Source organism: Microcaecilia unicolor, chromosome 10 (genome assembly GCF_901765095.1).
Source record: "Microcaecilia unicolor chromosome 10, aMicUni1.1, whole genome shotgun sequence".
Taxonomy (NCBI): Eukaryota; Metazoa; Chordata; class Amphibia; order Gymnophiona; family Siphonopidae; genus Microcaecilia; species Microcaecilia unicolor.
The window spans coordinates 210,160,217-210,175,890 of NC_044040.1; the positions used below are offsets into that span (position 1 = coordinate 210,160,217).

Genomic DNA, 15,674 nt, shown 5'->3' on the forward strand with positions numbered 1-15,674 from the left:
CTGACGTCCTGCACGTACAACGTGCAGGACGTCAGACTCACAGAAACAGAACGAAGCCCTGCAGATCGCAAGGCTTCATTCTGTTTCCTTGAGTCTGATGTCCTGAACGTTGTACGTGCAGGACGTCAGAGTCAGAAACCAAACGAAGGAAGAAGACTTCGGCTGGCCGGGGTCGCCGCCAGCAAAGGTAGCAGGCGGCGGGAGGGGGGGTTAAGAGGGTCAACGGCAGGGGGGGTCCAGGGCCCCTGTGGCCCCATAGCAGCTACGCCTCTGGCGGCAGGCATTCCCAGTGGTAACCGGAAGCTCACCCACATTGGCGCACGCTGCATGCTTACCACATGAGCCCTTACCACTAAGTCAATGGGTGGTGGTAAGGGCTCAGCTGTAAAGAGGCGTGCTAGTTTTAATATTAGCTCAGGCCTATTTCCTGGCCCATTAAAAAAATCACCTTTTTCCCCAGGTGCGGTAAAAAAATAGCCCAGTGTGCACCTAAAATATACACCGACACTACCGCAGGCCACTTTTTACCACGGCTTTGTAAAAGGGCCCCATAGGGACAGGCTTATGAACCTCAACATGTATACACTTACGGAGAGGTGGAAGAGAGGGGATATTATAAAGACATTTAAATACCTTGGTGGCATTAATGTGCAGGAGGTGAGTCTTTTTCAAATGAGAGGGCATAGGATGAAGTAAAGAGGAAATAGGCTTAGGCAGAATCTAAGAAAATATTCTTTCACGGAACGGGTGGTGGATGCTTGGAATGGCCTACCGGTGGAAGTGCTGGAGACTTTCAGAATTTAAGAAAGCATGGGACAGACACGTGGGATCTTGGAATGGCCTAGCAGTGGAGGTGGTGGAGACTTTCAGAATTTAAGAAAGCGTGGGACAGGCACGTGGGATCTTGGAATGGCCTAGCAGTGGAGGTGGTGGAGACTTTCAGAATTTAAGAAAGCATGGGACAGACACGTGGGATTTTGGAGTGGCCTAGCAGTGGAAGTGGTGGAAGCTTTCTTTTCCTAAGAGATCCCATGTGCCTGTCCCACGCTTTCTTAAATTCTGAACGGGCAGACTGGATAGGCCATTCGGCCCTTATCTGCCATCATCTTTCTATGTTTCTAAGCTCCTGCCACATGGCCTCAGTGTGCCTAAACGGAGATGCCCATTAATAGAGTTGTTTTCCATGTGTCCAAATAATGCAACCATATTTTTGTGTGCCCTCCTGGTAAATATCTCTGTTACTATGAATCAGGTCAATGCTACCAGGCAACATCTTATGACTGGGTTATTTTGGTAACTCTCTGCAGGTTTTGTAATCTATCACATTATCCTTTTCAATGTAGGTTTTAATACAGCGAAGGGCGATATGGTGAGGTCCATTCTCTACCCCAAACCCGTGAACTTTCAGCTGTACAAGGACGGTTTCAGGTTCATCCTCTCCCTCTTAGCGCTAGCTTTATTTGGACTGATCTACGCAGTGGTTATGTTTAAAATACAAAGGGTAAGTAATCCTCATGTAAGATATATAGAACCCATTTTCATAATGTATACATGAATCATTTCAAGCATGCTACCCCTAAAGCCAGTGAATATTTTGAGTACAATTCTTAAAGTCATTTACCCAGCTTTATTGCTATTTACTCAAGTTGAATGATTATGTTGAAAATTTCATTCTTTGGCCCAGCTGCCAGTTTCAGCATGTGCAGGTTTAGAACAAGGTGTTCCCAGGGTTGGGACAGAGGAGTTAAATAATTAATATATATTTGATTTTCAAATACACTCACATTATTTTGCAGACTCACTTCAAGGTACATACAGTTAGGACTTTTCATGATTACAGAGATGGAGGGGATGTTAATCCTGTTTAACTGGCTATAAAACTGTTGAATTAGATCATCAAGGGAAGGGAACCACAGTCCCTGCAAAGAGAAGGGGTGAGCCCAAACAATATTTTCAATTCTTTTTTCTGGATAATGGCTGCTATCTTTGGGCTCATTTTACTAAGCGCCGGTAAGCCCAACACGGACACTGTCTTATTATCGCCGTGCTGGGTGTGGGAACTCCCACCAGGTTGCTACGGTAGTCCAGTTTTTATAATTCTTGCTGGGCCATAAGAGTTGTCATGTGAGGTATATTAAGCCAATCACAACTCAGGGGTAGCTGAAACTAGTTCTTTCTGGTTTTGGAGATGAGGCATGGAAAGCTTGGATTAGCTGGTCACATGCTTCCTGGCCGATGAGCTACTGTGGTACACAGCCCAGACTGTACTTGACAAGATTAAGAGAGTCATTTTCTGTGAATTTCAGATGGATGGTCTTTCTTTTGTTATATCCAGCCTCTTTGATTGCAGTCAATATACCAATCCTGTTCTTGGAGAGTGGTGGTGATTAACTGTCCTGTGTCCACCCAGCCCACTTTTGTTACACACTGGTTGACCATTTAACAGTTCTTTTTGTTTCAGGCTTTCATGGTCTGAAGGAGGAGGATGGGGCCAGATATGCATTCTGTGCAAGTTACATTCAAAACTTTTGCAAAACATTTTTATGTTTCTATATCCAGCAAAATGAACAGCCCTGAAAATATATATCATATCATGCTACACCACAGTTAGCACTGAGCCTAGTTATTCGGCATTGAATATCTGGTTTATTTTTGGCTGGGTTAAAAATTACCAGCTAAATCAATATTCAAACTAGCTGGTTATCTTTCAACCAGCCAAACATATGCCACATTTTCATGCAGCCAAATATGGCCACTAAACTGGATTTAAAAATCAGTGGATAACTGGTTATATTGGACAATATAAATCTGCTGGCCACTAACTGGGGATATTCAGTGGAGGATATCCAGTTAAGTGCTATTTAACCGGTCAGCAGCCATTCTGGCTGGTTAAATAGTGCTGCATATCAGGGGGTGAATATCGACTTACCCGGTTGGCTTTAAACCGGCCAAAAATAAACCAGATATTCAATGCCATTCACCGGAAACAGCAGGTGTTAGCCGGTCTAACTCTCATGGTCTGAATATCAGCCCCCCTGTGTTTAAAATTTGTACCTACTGTCAGACCGAGCCTCCTCTCACGGCAGTGTTTATTGAGAGATAATCTGTAGCCAGACTCACTTCTTCGAATTCGCTTCTAGTGTATATATGAATGCAGTTCTCCAAAACACCTTCAGGTAGCCAGCTCCCATAAGAACAAAAAAAAAACCAACCAAACAAAAAAAGTTCAATCCAATTCCTTATGTGTCTTTAAGCAGCTGGATTCATCCATTCCATTCACTGCTCCGCTTTAATCCAGCTCCAACACAGTTCCCTTTAGTCAGGCTTCAAAACACAGTTCACTTTAGCCAGGCTCCAAAACACAGTTCACTTTAGCCAGGCTTTCAAACACAGTTCACTTTAGCCAGGCCTCAAAACCCAGTTCACTTTAGCCAGGCCTCACAACACAGTTCACTTTAGCCAGGCTTTCAAACACAGTTCACTTTAGCCAGGCCTCAAAACCCAGTTCACTTTAGCCAGGCCTCACAACACAGTTCACTTTAGCCAGGCTTTCAAACACAGTTCACTTTAGCCAGGCTTCAAAAACACAGTTCACTTTAGCCAGGCCTCAAAAACACAGTTCACTTTTGCCAGGCTTCAAAAACACAGTTCACTTTAGCCAGGCCTCAAAAACACAGTTCACTTTAGCCAGGCTTCAAAATACAGTTCACTTTAGCCAGGCTTTCAAACACAGTTCACTTTAGCCAGGCCTCAAAACCCAGTTCACTTTAGCCAGCCGGGCTTCAAAGATCCACCATCCTCATCTGTCAGCATTTACATCCTGACATCCACCCACCAGATCTCTGTTGGCTACTGTTGTTTTCCCTTGGGCACTTCCAGCAGTCACTCTTCTCCCCCAGTAACTCCTCCTCCCACCTCCATCTCCTCCAATTCTTCTCCCTCTACTTGTTCTAACTCCTCCCATTCCATCCCCTCATTCTCCACCCCCTCGCTCGGGTGTTCCACACTCTCCTATCTTGCAATGCATTCTGGGACCTGTAGTCTCCCTGTTTCTCCTTCCTCCTATCTTGCAATGCACTCTGGGACCTGTAGTTTCCCTGTTTCTGCTTCCACCTATCTTGCAATGCACTCTGGGACCTGTAGTTTCCCTGTTTCTCCTTCCTCCTATCTTGCAATGCACTCTGAGACCTGTAGTTTCCCTGTTTCTCACACTACCCACTAACTGTAAGTAGAGTTACCAAGTCATGACAGCAATGCTGTGAAAGGAGATCTGTACAACTATAAAATTTAGGTATTTAGAATTGCCTGGTTTCCCTACAAAAGGGGGGAGGTCATATTTTGGGTCAAAAAATTATCAAATTTTCTACTTTCTATCAGTTTTCTATAATGCCCCATCCTCTAGTGTGCTTCAGTGGGAAAAATAAGTGAAGATCCAAGCTGATTTTAATTTGGCTCTCCAGAATCATCTCTGCTGTCAACATTTGACATACAGTGTGTTCTCGCTATTTCCACGATCAGTATTTGCTATTTTGCACATCCGCGAAGGTGCAAGTAGAGGTCGCAATTCACCATTTGCGTTGCTTTGTTCACATATTTGCAGACATGCGCATTTCAAAACAGCCTTTTTTTGCTTTCACTTTCACACAGTAAAAAAAAAAAAAAAAGTTCCAGTACAGGTTTTTGTTAAGTGCTGTCTCATGCAGGAAACTAACCCTGTATTTCCCATAGGAATAATTAGTTGCTTTGCACTGATTGGTGGAAACATAGGTATAGCTGGAACCTAATCCCTGTTTTCCCATACGAACATTGTTTCAGTATTCATGAAGTCACGGCTTGCAATGTATTTTAGGCAGTGGCATAGCCACCGGTGGGCCTGGGTGGGCCATGGCCCACCCACTTTGGACTCAGGCCCACCCAAAGTTGTGACACTCTTGTTATGGCTGGTGGGTATCCTTGCCAGCTGAAGATTTTCTTTCCTTCCAAATGTCAGCCAGCAGCACTTGCCTTGAGCTGACGTTAAGACCGGCCCTTCTGCACATGCTCAGTTTGCACACATGCAAAAGCACTGAGCATGCATGGCCTGCCTACAGCAGCATCAGTTTGAGGCAAGTGCTGCCGGCTGCCATTTGGAAGAGTGCTGGCTGCTCGAGTAGTAGTAGGAAATCTTCAGCTGGCAGAGTTTAGGGACCCCACCAGCTCAAGTATTTAATATTTGGGGTTTGTGGGCAGGGAGGGGTGGAGAGAAGAGCAAACTGGAGGGGTACCGGGGGGGGGGGGGAGAAATTTCATGCCCACCCACCTTGGGCTCAGGCCCACCCAAAATTGGCTATCTGGCTACGCCCCTGATTTTATGAGCCATACCATCGCGAATAGTGAGAACGCACTGTGTATTTATTTATTTATTACATTTGAATCCCACATTATCCCACCTATTTGCAGGCTCAATGTGGCTTACAATGTATCGTTCTTGGTGGTAATAGATTAGAACATAATCACTTATTGTTACAAAGAGATATTGAATAGCATATTAGAGTTTAGAGCAAGCAGATATCATAAAAGTAATTGCTTATTGTGAAATAGAGATTATATTAAGAGTATAAAGCAAGCTGATATTATATAACTGATCTGGGACTAGGATGGTTCCTTGGTTGAGCATTTATTTTAAGACTACTTGCTAAAGACAGGGTTTGAACAGTTTGGAAATAAATATTAAGAAAATGATATTCCATGATGATTTTATTCTTTGTTCTTGGTTTCGTAGCAAAGCGTACGGGAGATAATAATAAAGGCCCTCATTCTGTGCACTGTTGCCGTTTCTCCATTGCTACCAGCTGCTTTGGCACTAACTGTTGTGTACGCTAACATAAGACTGAAGAGGAAAGGCATCCTGTGCACCAGTCCCCAGAGGATCAACGTTTGTGGAAGATTGAACCTACTCTGCTTCGATAAAGTATGTACTCTCTGCATAATAAACAGTACATGGTGCATTTCAAGGACAGTGGAGGACGCTGAGTAATGTCCAAGTGATATCTGTTTTACGGTCAAGGAGTGGGCAAGGCAGTTTTCAAAGTGAGCTAGCTGGGTAACTGAGTTAGGAGCCACGACATAGGGGAAGCCACTGCTGGTAGCAAGGAATCTTGCTACTCTTTGGAATTCCGGAATCTTGCTACTCTTTGGAATTCCGGAATCTTGCTATTCTTTGGAATTCCGGAATCTTGCTACTCTTGGGCACTCTGAATGGAATCTTGTTACTCTTTGAGATTCCGGAATCTTGCTACTCTTTGGGATTCTTCAAGGTACTTGTGACCTGAATTGGCCACTGTTGGAAGCAGGATACTGGGCTAGATGGACCATTGGTCTGACGTCAGTATGGCTATTCTTATGTTACGTTCATTTTATTACATTCCTGTGCTAAACAGTTAGGGGCCTTTTTACAAAGCATCAGTAAGCCCAATGCAGGCTTACCACATTCTAACTCAGCACTACCGCCGGCCCAATACGGTTGCTGGTGATTGTTTTGGCTTGAGCACGCACCATTTTGGCACACCAGAAATTTTTTTATAGCACGGAACTAACCCAGCAGTAATTAGGGCATTGCTGTGCACGACCCAGTTACTGCTGGGTTACTGCAGGAGCTCCCCACCATATGGCCATGTGATAAGAGTTGTCTTGCTACATGGACATTTTTTTTTGGGGGGGGGGTGGATTTTTACCTGCTGCAGCTTGGTAAAAGGACCCCTTTAGTGATTGTTTTATTTCTGACTAAGGAGGCTAGGGCTTTTCAGCTTGGAGAAGAGACGGCTGAGGGGAGACATGATAGAGGCATATAAAATAATGAGTGGAGTGGAACAGGTGGATGTGAAGTGCCTGTTCACGCTTTCCAAAAATACAAGGACTAGGGGGCATGCGATGAAACTACAGTGCAGTAAATTTAAAACAAATTGGAGAAAATGTTTCTTCACCCAACGCATAATTAAACTCTGGAATTCGTTGCCAGAGAACGTGGTAAAGGCGGTTAGCTTGGCAGAGTTTAAAAAGGGGTTGGACGGTTTCCTAAAGGACAAGTCCATAGACCGCTACTAAATGGACTTGGGAAAAATCCACAATTTCGGGAATAACTTGTATAAAATGTTTGTATGTTTGGGTAGCTTGCCAGGTGCCCTTGACCTGGATTGGCCGCTGTCGGGGACAGGATGCTGGGCTCGATGGACCCTTGGTCTTTTCCCAGTGTGGCATTACTTATGTACTTATATTCTCATATTCTTACTATTAATCTTTATAAAACAGGAATAATCTAGGCACACTGAATATCTTTTTTTAAGGAGTCTTGTTCTAAATTTTCCTTCCTAAGGGATTCTTTTACTGAGCTACGGGAAAAGTAGCCTCAATGTGCTCTTAAGCGGGTCTTTCACACAAACTAAGGCCATTTTTAGTGCAGCCAGGAAAAGGCTGATTGTCCATTTTCTAAATTAATGGCCATGTTCTATTGTTGCCATAAATGTGGGCCATTAGCAAGAATTAGCCCAGGAGCATTTACTGACACCTATATTATAGGTGGTAAGGATTTACCCGCTAATCCTGCGTTAATCAGTGCACAGTAATGTAACTGCACTGATTAGTACATAAATGCCCACTCTCCATCCCCAGTAACACCACCCCCTCTGTGCTAAAAAAAAAATCAAATATTTTTTTAGTGTGTGGTTTGCCCGTGCACATTGCAAAATTATCACACAAAGCCTCAGCATGTCCCGCAGTAAAGCCCTATTAAGCTGCAGTAAGGATGCGCTAGTGCTAACCGCAGATTAGGAAAAGGAAGCCCTATCTATCTAATACATTTTAAAATTTTAGGTCATATATATTTACTAAATTGTTTGGTTTTAGATTATAGAAGATGCTATCTAAAAATTATACCGCAATCTAAACTTAGGGTACAGATGATCGAAGTTAATTCTTCCCTTTGGTTTATATTTTTATACAGTTTTTTAAAAATCTCATAGTCTCCGTATCAGAATAAGATTTGAGATCAATTTTGTTTTTTCCTAGACTGGCACCTTAACAGAAGATGGCCTTGATCTGTGGGGTGTCGTCCCTTCAGCAGGAGACTGGTAAGCCTAACTGTGGATTCAATTCACGTTTGGTTTTATTCCCTTTACTTCATCCAGTGGTGTAGCTACGTGGGGCCACGGGGGCCTGGGCCCCCATAGATTTGGCCCTGGACCCCCCTGCCGATGACCTTCTCGACTCCCCCTCCCGCCGCCGCCGTTGCCGTCATCTACCTTTGCAGGCGGGGGACCCCAACCCCCGCCAGCCAAGGCCCTCTTCTTCCAGCGCAAGGCTTCGTTCTGTTTCTGTGAGTCTGACGTCCTGCACGGTCAGGGTCAGTTGACCATTGACAAATAACCTTTTAGATGCTCTTATTCTGTTGTTTGCCTTGGCCGTTTGGTACACTCCCTCTTCTACCCATCCTGTTGCTTCTTAAATAATGCTGAGCGATATATTTCTGTTTTTTGATAAATAGAATTTATTAATTTAAGACTTGGAGGGATATTTATTAAGCAGTGGCAAAATAACACATTTTGCTGCAGCAAAATTTACCATGGGGGTCACTAACCTGTAGTATATTAAATGTAATAAAATAAACAAATGTATTGCAGATTTGTGACTCCCACAATAAATTTAAATTTGCATTACTACAGCAGGGAACATCATGTATTCTTGGCCACAGCAACACAGAAATAGTGGACCCCAAGCCGAGCATGATCCTAGGTTTGGCAATTAAAATTCAATGCGAAGAAATGCAAAGTGATGTACTTAGGGAGTAGAAACCCAAGAGAGACTTATGTGTTAGGCGGTGAGAGTCTGATAGGTACTGAGGGGGAGAGGGATCTTAGGGTGATAGTATCCGAGGATCTGAAGACGACAAAACAGTGTGACAAGGCGGTGGCTGTGGCGAGAAGGTTGCTAGGCTGTATAGAGAGAGGTGTGATCAGCAGAAGAAAGGAAGTGTTGATGCCCCTGTACAAGTCGTTGGTCAGGCCCCACCTGGAGTATAGTGTTCAGTTTTTGAGGCCGTACCTTGCGAAGGATGTTAAAAAAATGGAAGTGGTGCAAAGAAAAGCTACGAGAATGCTATGGGATTTGCGTTCCAAGACGTATGAGCAGAGACTTGCTGACCTGAACATGTATACTCTGGAGGAAAGGAGGAACAGGGGTGATATGATACAGACGTTCAAATACTTGAAAGGTATTAATCCGCAAAAAAATCTTTTCCGGAGATGGGAAGGCGGTAGAACGAGAGGACATGAAATGAGATTGAAGGGGGGCAGCCTCAGGAAAGATGTCAGGAAGTATTTTTTCTCGGAGAGGGTGGTGGATGCTTGGAATGCCCTCCCGCGGGAGGTGGTGGAGATGAAAACGGTAAAGGAATTCAAACATGCGTGGGATATGCATAAAGGAATCCTGTGCAGAAGGAATGGATCCTCAGAAGCTTAGCCGAAATTGGGTGGCGGAGCAGGTGGGGGGAAGAGGGGTTGGTGGTTGGGAGGCGAGGATAGTGGAGGGCAGACTTATACGGTCTGTGCCAGAGCCGGTGATAGGAGGCGGGACTGGTGGTTGGGAGGCGGGAAGTACTGCTGCGCAGGCTTGTACGGTCTGTGCCCTGAACAAGGCAGGTACAAATCAAGGTAAGGTATACACATATGTTTGTCTTGTTGGGCAGACTGGATGGACCATGCAGGTCTTTTTCCGCCGTCATCTACTATGTTACTATGTATGTATATAAGAGCCAGTCCAAGATGACACTTGTAGTCCACCTACCTCAACAGATCTCCCACCTCCCCTAAACAGAACCCCTATCTCCAAATTGATCTCCCACCCCTCTTCTCAGGTCCTTGCCCTTCCAAAGAATCCCCAGGCCTACCAGTGCTATCCCTAGTATCTAGAAGAGTGAGCAGAAGCAATTCCAGTCTCTCTCGCCCCAAAGGTTACTGGCATCAAATTGGTGTCAGTCACCTCCTAGTGGTAGTCTCATGGTACTACTGCAAGGGATCAAGCTGCCAAATAAGGAGCATGTTGTTGCAGTATAATGAATGATAAGGACTGACTACCCTACTACAAATTACTCTATATAATCTTGAAAAATGTAGTGCCTGATATTACATTGCATTAGTCTTATATTCCGCAACATCCTCTAAAGTTCCATGCGGATCACAAGATAGCAAGAAAGCCAACACATTTAGCTGGGAAATATACAACAACAGAACAGGCTAAAACTATTATTAACCTACACTTTGCTCAAATAACACTGCTTTAAGTTGCTTGTGAAACATCAAATTATTAGAAATCGAGCGAATAGTCACTGGAAGAGAATTCCACAAAGAGGCATCTTGATAAGAAATCAAAGCAGACAGTTGTCTAGAGTATTCAACAAGCTTAATAGATGGAAACTGTAAAGGAAACCTGCCCTCTTAACAACTGTCGACCCAATAAAGGAAAGAAACCTAGCAAATAGAACGACAGATTTCTGCAAAGACCGATAGTGTGCATAACTTCATCTGAAGATCTTGCAATAACTGGTAACCATAGTAACATAGTAGATGACGGCAGAAAAAGACCTGCACGGTCCACCCAGTCTGCCCAACAAGATAAACTCACGTGTCATTTTTTGTGTATACCTTACCTTGATTTGTACCTGTCTTTTTCAGGGCACAGACTGTATAAGTCTGCCCAGCACTATCCCCACCTCCCAACCACCAGCCCTGCCTCCCACCGCTGGCTAAGCTTCTGGGGATCCCTTCCTTCTGAGGAGGATTCCTTTATGTTTATCCCACGCATGTTTGAATTCCGTTACCGTTTTCCTCTCCACCACCTCCCATGGGAGGGCATTCCAAGCATCCACCACTCTCCGTGAAAAAATACTTCCTGACATTTTTCTTGAGTCTGCCCCCCTTCAATCTCATTTCATGTCCTCTAGTTCTACCACCTTCCCATCTCCGGAAAAGGTTCGTTTGCAGATTAATACCTTTCAAATATTTGAACGTCTGTATCATATCACCCCTGTTTCTCCTTTCCTCCAGGGTATACTTGTTCAGGTCCGCAAGTCTCTCCTCATACGTCTTGTAACGCAAATCCCATACCATTCTCATAGCTTTTTTTTGAACCCCAGTGGCAAGGACATCATACTCGGGATATATATATAAAGTATCGCATATCAAGTATAATGAGTTTATCTTGTTGTGCAGACTGGATGGACTGTACAGGTCTTTATCTGCCGTCACTTGCCATGTTACTATGTAAACAGGATGGAGTCAGTTCAGAGGGTGGCTACTAAAATGGTCAGTGGTCTTTGTCATAAAGCATGTGGGGACAGACTTTAAGATCTCAATATGTATACTTTGGAAGAAAGGCAGGAGAGGAGAGATATGATAGGTACCTTTAAATACCTACATGGCATAAATGCACAGAGGTGAGTCTCTTTTAATTGAAAGGAAGCTCTGGAATGAGGGGGCATAGGATGAAGGTGAAAGGGGACAGACTCAGGAATAAATTTAAAATGAATCAGAGAAAATATTTCTTCACTCAATGTGTAATTAAACTCTGGAATTTGTTGCCAGAGAATGTGGTAAAGGCGGTTAGCTTAGCGGAGTTTTAAAAAGGTTTGGACGGCTTCCTAAAGGAAAAGTCCATAGACCGTTATTAAATGGACTTGGGGAAAATCTACTATTTCTAGGATAAGCAGTATAAAATGTTTTCTACATTTTTGGGATCTTGCCGGGTATCTGTGACCTGGATTGGCCACGGAAACAGGATGCTGGGCTCGATGGACCTTTGGTCTTTCCTAGTATGGCATTACTTATGTACTTATGAGTAATCTAGGGGAACACTTCTTTATGGGAAGGGTGATGGGTGCATGGAACAGCCTCTTAGTGAAAATGGTGGCAATGAAAACTGTATCTAAATTCAAGAAAGCTTGGGACAAGTACATCAGATCTCTAAAGGAGTGAAAGGGAGAATAGATGGTATGGATGGGCAGACTGGGTAGGCCAGGGGTAGGCAACTCCGGTCCTCGAGAGCCGCAGACAGGTCAGGTTTTCAGGATATCCACAATGAATATGCAGGAGATAGATTTGCATACCATGGAGGCAGTGTATGCAAATCAAGCCCATGCATATTAATTGTGGATATCCTGAAAACCTGACCCGCCTGCGGCTCTCGAGGACCGGAGTTGCCTACCCCTGGGGTAGGCCGTACAGTTTTAATCTGCTTTCATTTTCTCTGTTTCTATATTGAATTTATGTCTCAACTTGTTGCAGTTTCCTGAAAGTTCACAAGTTCTCCGCTGGCAACACCCTGCCCTGGGGGCCTCTGCTGGGAGCCATGGCCAGCTGTCACTCACTGGTTGTCATTGATGGGACAGTCCAGGGAGATCCGCTGGACCTGAAAATGTTTGAAGCCACCAACTGGGTACTTATCATTTTTCCATATGTTTGTATGTTTTTGGTTTTCGCTTACTGTATTTTAGTTGATTGGGAGATGAGGGGGGCAGATTGTTTTATGTTACATAGTAACATAGTAACATAGTAGATGACGGCAGAAAAAGACCTGCATGGTCCATCCAGTCTACCCAACAAGATAACTCATATTTGCTGCTTTTTGTGTATACCCTACTTTGATTTGTACCTGTGCTCTTCAGGGCACAGACCGTGAAAGTCTACCCAGCACTATCCCCGCCTCCCAACCACCAGCCCCGCCTCCCAACCACCGACTCTGGCACAGACTGTATAAGTCTGCCCAGCACTATCCCTGCCTCCCAACCTCCAGCCCCGCCTCCCGATCTTGACTAAGCTCCTGAGGATCCATTCCTTCGGCACAGGATTCCTTTATGCTTATCCCACGCATGTTTGAATTCCGTTACCGTTTTCATCTCCACCACCTCCCGCGGGAGGGCATTCCAAGCATCCACCACCCTCTCTGTGAAAAAATACTTCCTGACATCTTTCCTGAGGCTGCCCCCCTTCAAACTCACTTCATATCCTCTCGTTCTACTGCCTTCCCATCTCCGGAAAAGGTTCGTTTGCGGATTAATACCTTTCAAATATTTGAACGTCTGTATCATATCACCCCTGTTTCTCCTTTCCTCCAGAGTATACATGTTTAGTTCAGCAAGTCTCTCCTCATACTTCTTGTAACGCAAATCCCATACCATTCTCGTAGGTTTTCTTTGCACCGCTTCAATTCTTTTTACATCCTTAACAAGATACGGCCTCCAAAACTGAACACATGTGATGAAAGATTTGTGTTATGTTATAATATTGTTGATTTTTGACTATGTGTGGTTATTTTGTAAGCCACCAAGGTTTAGTGTATACAAAAAATATCGATCGATCGATATCTCTAGATATATAGATATATGCCAATGTGAGTTTAAGTTCTTGCTGTGTAAAACTGTGTCCAGAGCTTATAATCGTGAAATTGTAAATAGCAGTCCAATTCCTCAGCCAACCTAAAAGCCCTGTTCTGCCCATTCTCTACCCTGGAAAGCCTACATATCTTTTAAAAGTAGCCTCAGTGATTTCTCTGTGCCTACTTTTATACGTATATTTCCAACCTGGGTGTATAAAATGGTGTTCTATAAACTCATTTTCCTTATAAAATTAACCCCTTAATAAATACATGAAAAAAAAGAGTATAAAAAATTCTAAAAGAAAAAAAAAAAATAAAAGCATGCAAAAAAGTGACAGCCAATATCAGATGGCTACACCTACTGTTCCACCCCCCCCCCCCCCCCACACACACAATTAAACCCACACAGCAATATTCTTAAAATAGCCCCTCTGAACTTGCTTTCCATCTCCCAACCCTCTGAGCTTCTCTCCTGCACCATACCTGAGCTATGGGGTCCAAAGGGAGCAGGAGGGATCCCCTCGTCACCTTCTGCTCCTTTTTTCAGGCTCGTTAGTGCTGTTTCAGTAAGACTCTTCGAATAATCTTATTATTATGACTTCCCTCTTAACACAACATTGCACAGTTAGACACTGTAAATATTAGTGCACTGTTGGGATGTTAGCTTGAGCATGGAGCAGAAGGTCTCACCAGGGATATCTGATGTTTATTTTAATAATACGCTTTGCCCGACTCCTTTATCTTTTCTAAATATTTTGACTGTCTACAGGAAATAGATGTTTCTAGTGCTCTGAATACCAATGAGGAGGAGGTTTCAGAAGGAAGACTTATCATCAAACCGGGACCTAATGCCAGCAAGGTAGGCAACGATAGACGCATGAAACAATTAATTGCTTTTCCTGAACCACCTCTAGTTGTAGCCTGCTCATTAGGCTCCTACCTGCCTTTCCAATAAAGGATGAATAAACCTGGAAAATAGTCAGAAATCTGTAGCCTAGGGTGGACGGTTCCTAGGGTAGTTGAAAGGGTAGGGACTGGAACTCCATATCCCTTAGCTTTGGAACCTTGTTGGACAAAGGAAAAGGCAAGCCTTTCAAGGTCCCATCCTTTCAGAAGGTCCTTTTCTTCCCTGTATCCTGACTCAAGAAAAATGTCAGGAAGTATTTCTTCACGGAGAGAGTGGTGGATGCTTGGAATGCCCTCCCGCGGGAGGTGGTGGAGAGGAAAACGGTAACGGAATTCAAACATGCGTGGGATAAACATAAAGGAATCCTGTTCAGAAGGAAAGGATCCTCAGGAGCTTAACCGAGATTGGATAGCAGAGCCGGTAGTGGGAGGCGGGGCTGGAGGTTGGGAGGGGGGGATAGTGCGGGGCAGACTTATACGGTCTGTGCCAGAGCCAGTGGTGGGAGGCGGGACTGGAGGTTGGGAGGCAGGGATAGCGCTGGGCAGACTTATACGGTCTGTGCCAGAGCCGGTGGTGGGAGGCGGGGATAGTGCTGGGCAGACTTATACAGTCTGTGCCAGAGCCGGTGGTGGGAGGCAGGGATAGTGCTGGGCAGACTTATACGGTCTGTGCTCTGAAGATGACAGGTACAAATCAAAGTAGGGTATACACAAAAGTAGCACACATGAGTTGTCTTGTTGGGCAGACTGGATGGACCGTGCAGGTCTTTTTCTGCCGTCATCTACTATGTAACTATGTAACTTAGGGACTTGTTGGGAAACAGACCCCAAATAGATCCTTTTTCTCCTGTCCCTAGACCATCTTGGCTCTCAAGACTCTCTCCTAGAGCCCCAGGTCTTCTTTCTAATCTCCAGGACCTTCCAAGAAAGTCAGAGAAAGGACAAGTCCCTTTCCTCATCACATGGTTTTATACTGTCTCTTATATTCCTTCCACAGGGATAGCACATTTACAGGGATAGTTACTAAGCTGAGGTAAAATCTGGAACTTTGCCACACCAGTCACTAACCTGCAATATCTCAGTACCACAGGTTAATAACTAGTGCAGTAAATTGAACTGTAAACCTGGGAAACACACCGCTTGTATCTGGGTGTGAGCTACAGGGAATGAATCTGCTTTTTGGGATCTTGCTGGAGACATCCTAGTGAGCTAGCCTGGAGAGGAGTAGCCTAGTGGTTAGAGCAGTGGACTTTGATCCTGGGGAACTGAGTTTGATTCCCACAGCAGCTCCTTGTGACTCTGGGTAAGTCACTTAACCCTCCATTGCCCCTGGTACAAAATAAGTACCTGAATATATGTAAACCGCT

At 44.3% G+C, this 15,674-nt stretch overlaps 1 pseudogene; it reads left to right on the top strand.

Moving 5' to 3' along the window:
* The window catches only part of LOC115478383, a 93,795-nt pseudogene that overhangs the window by 21,908 nt on the left and 56,213 nt on the right, over positions 1-15,674 (top strand).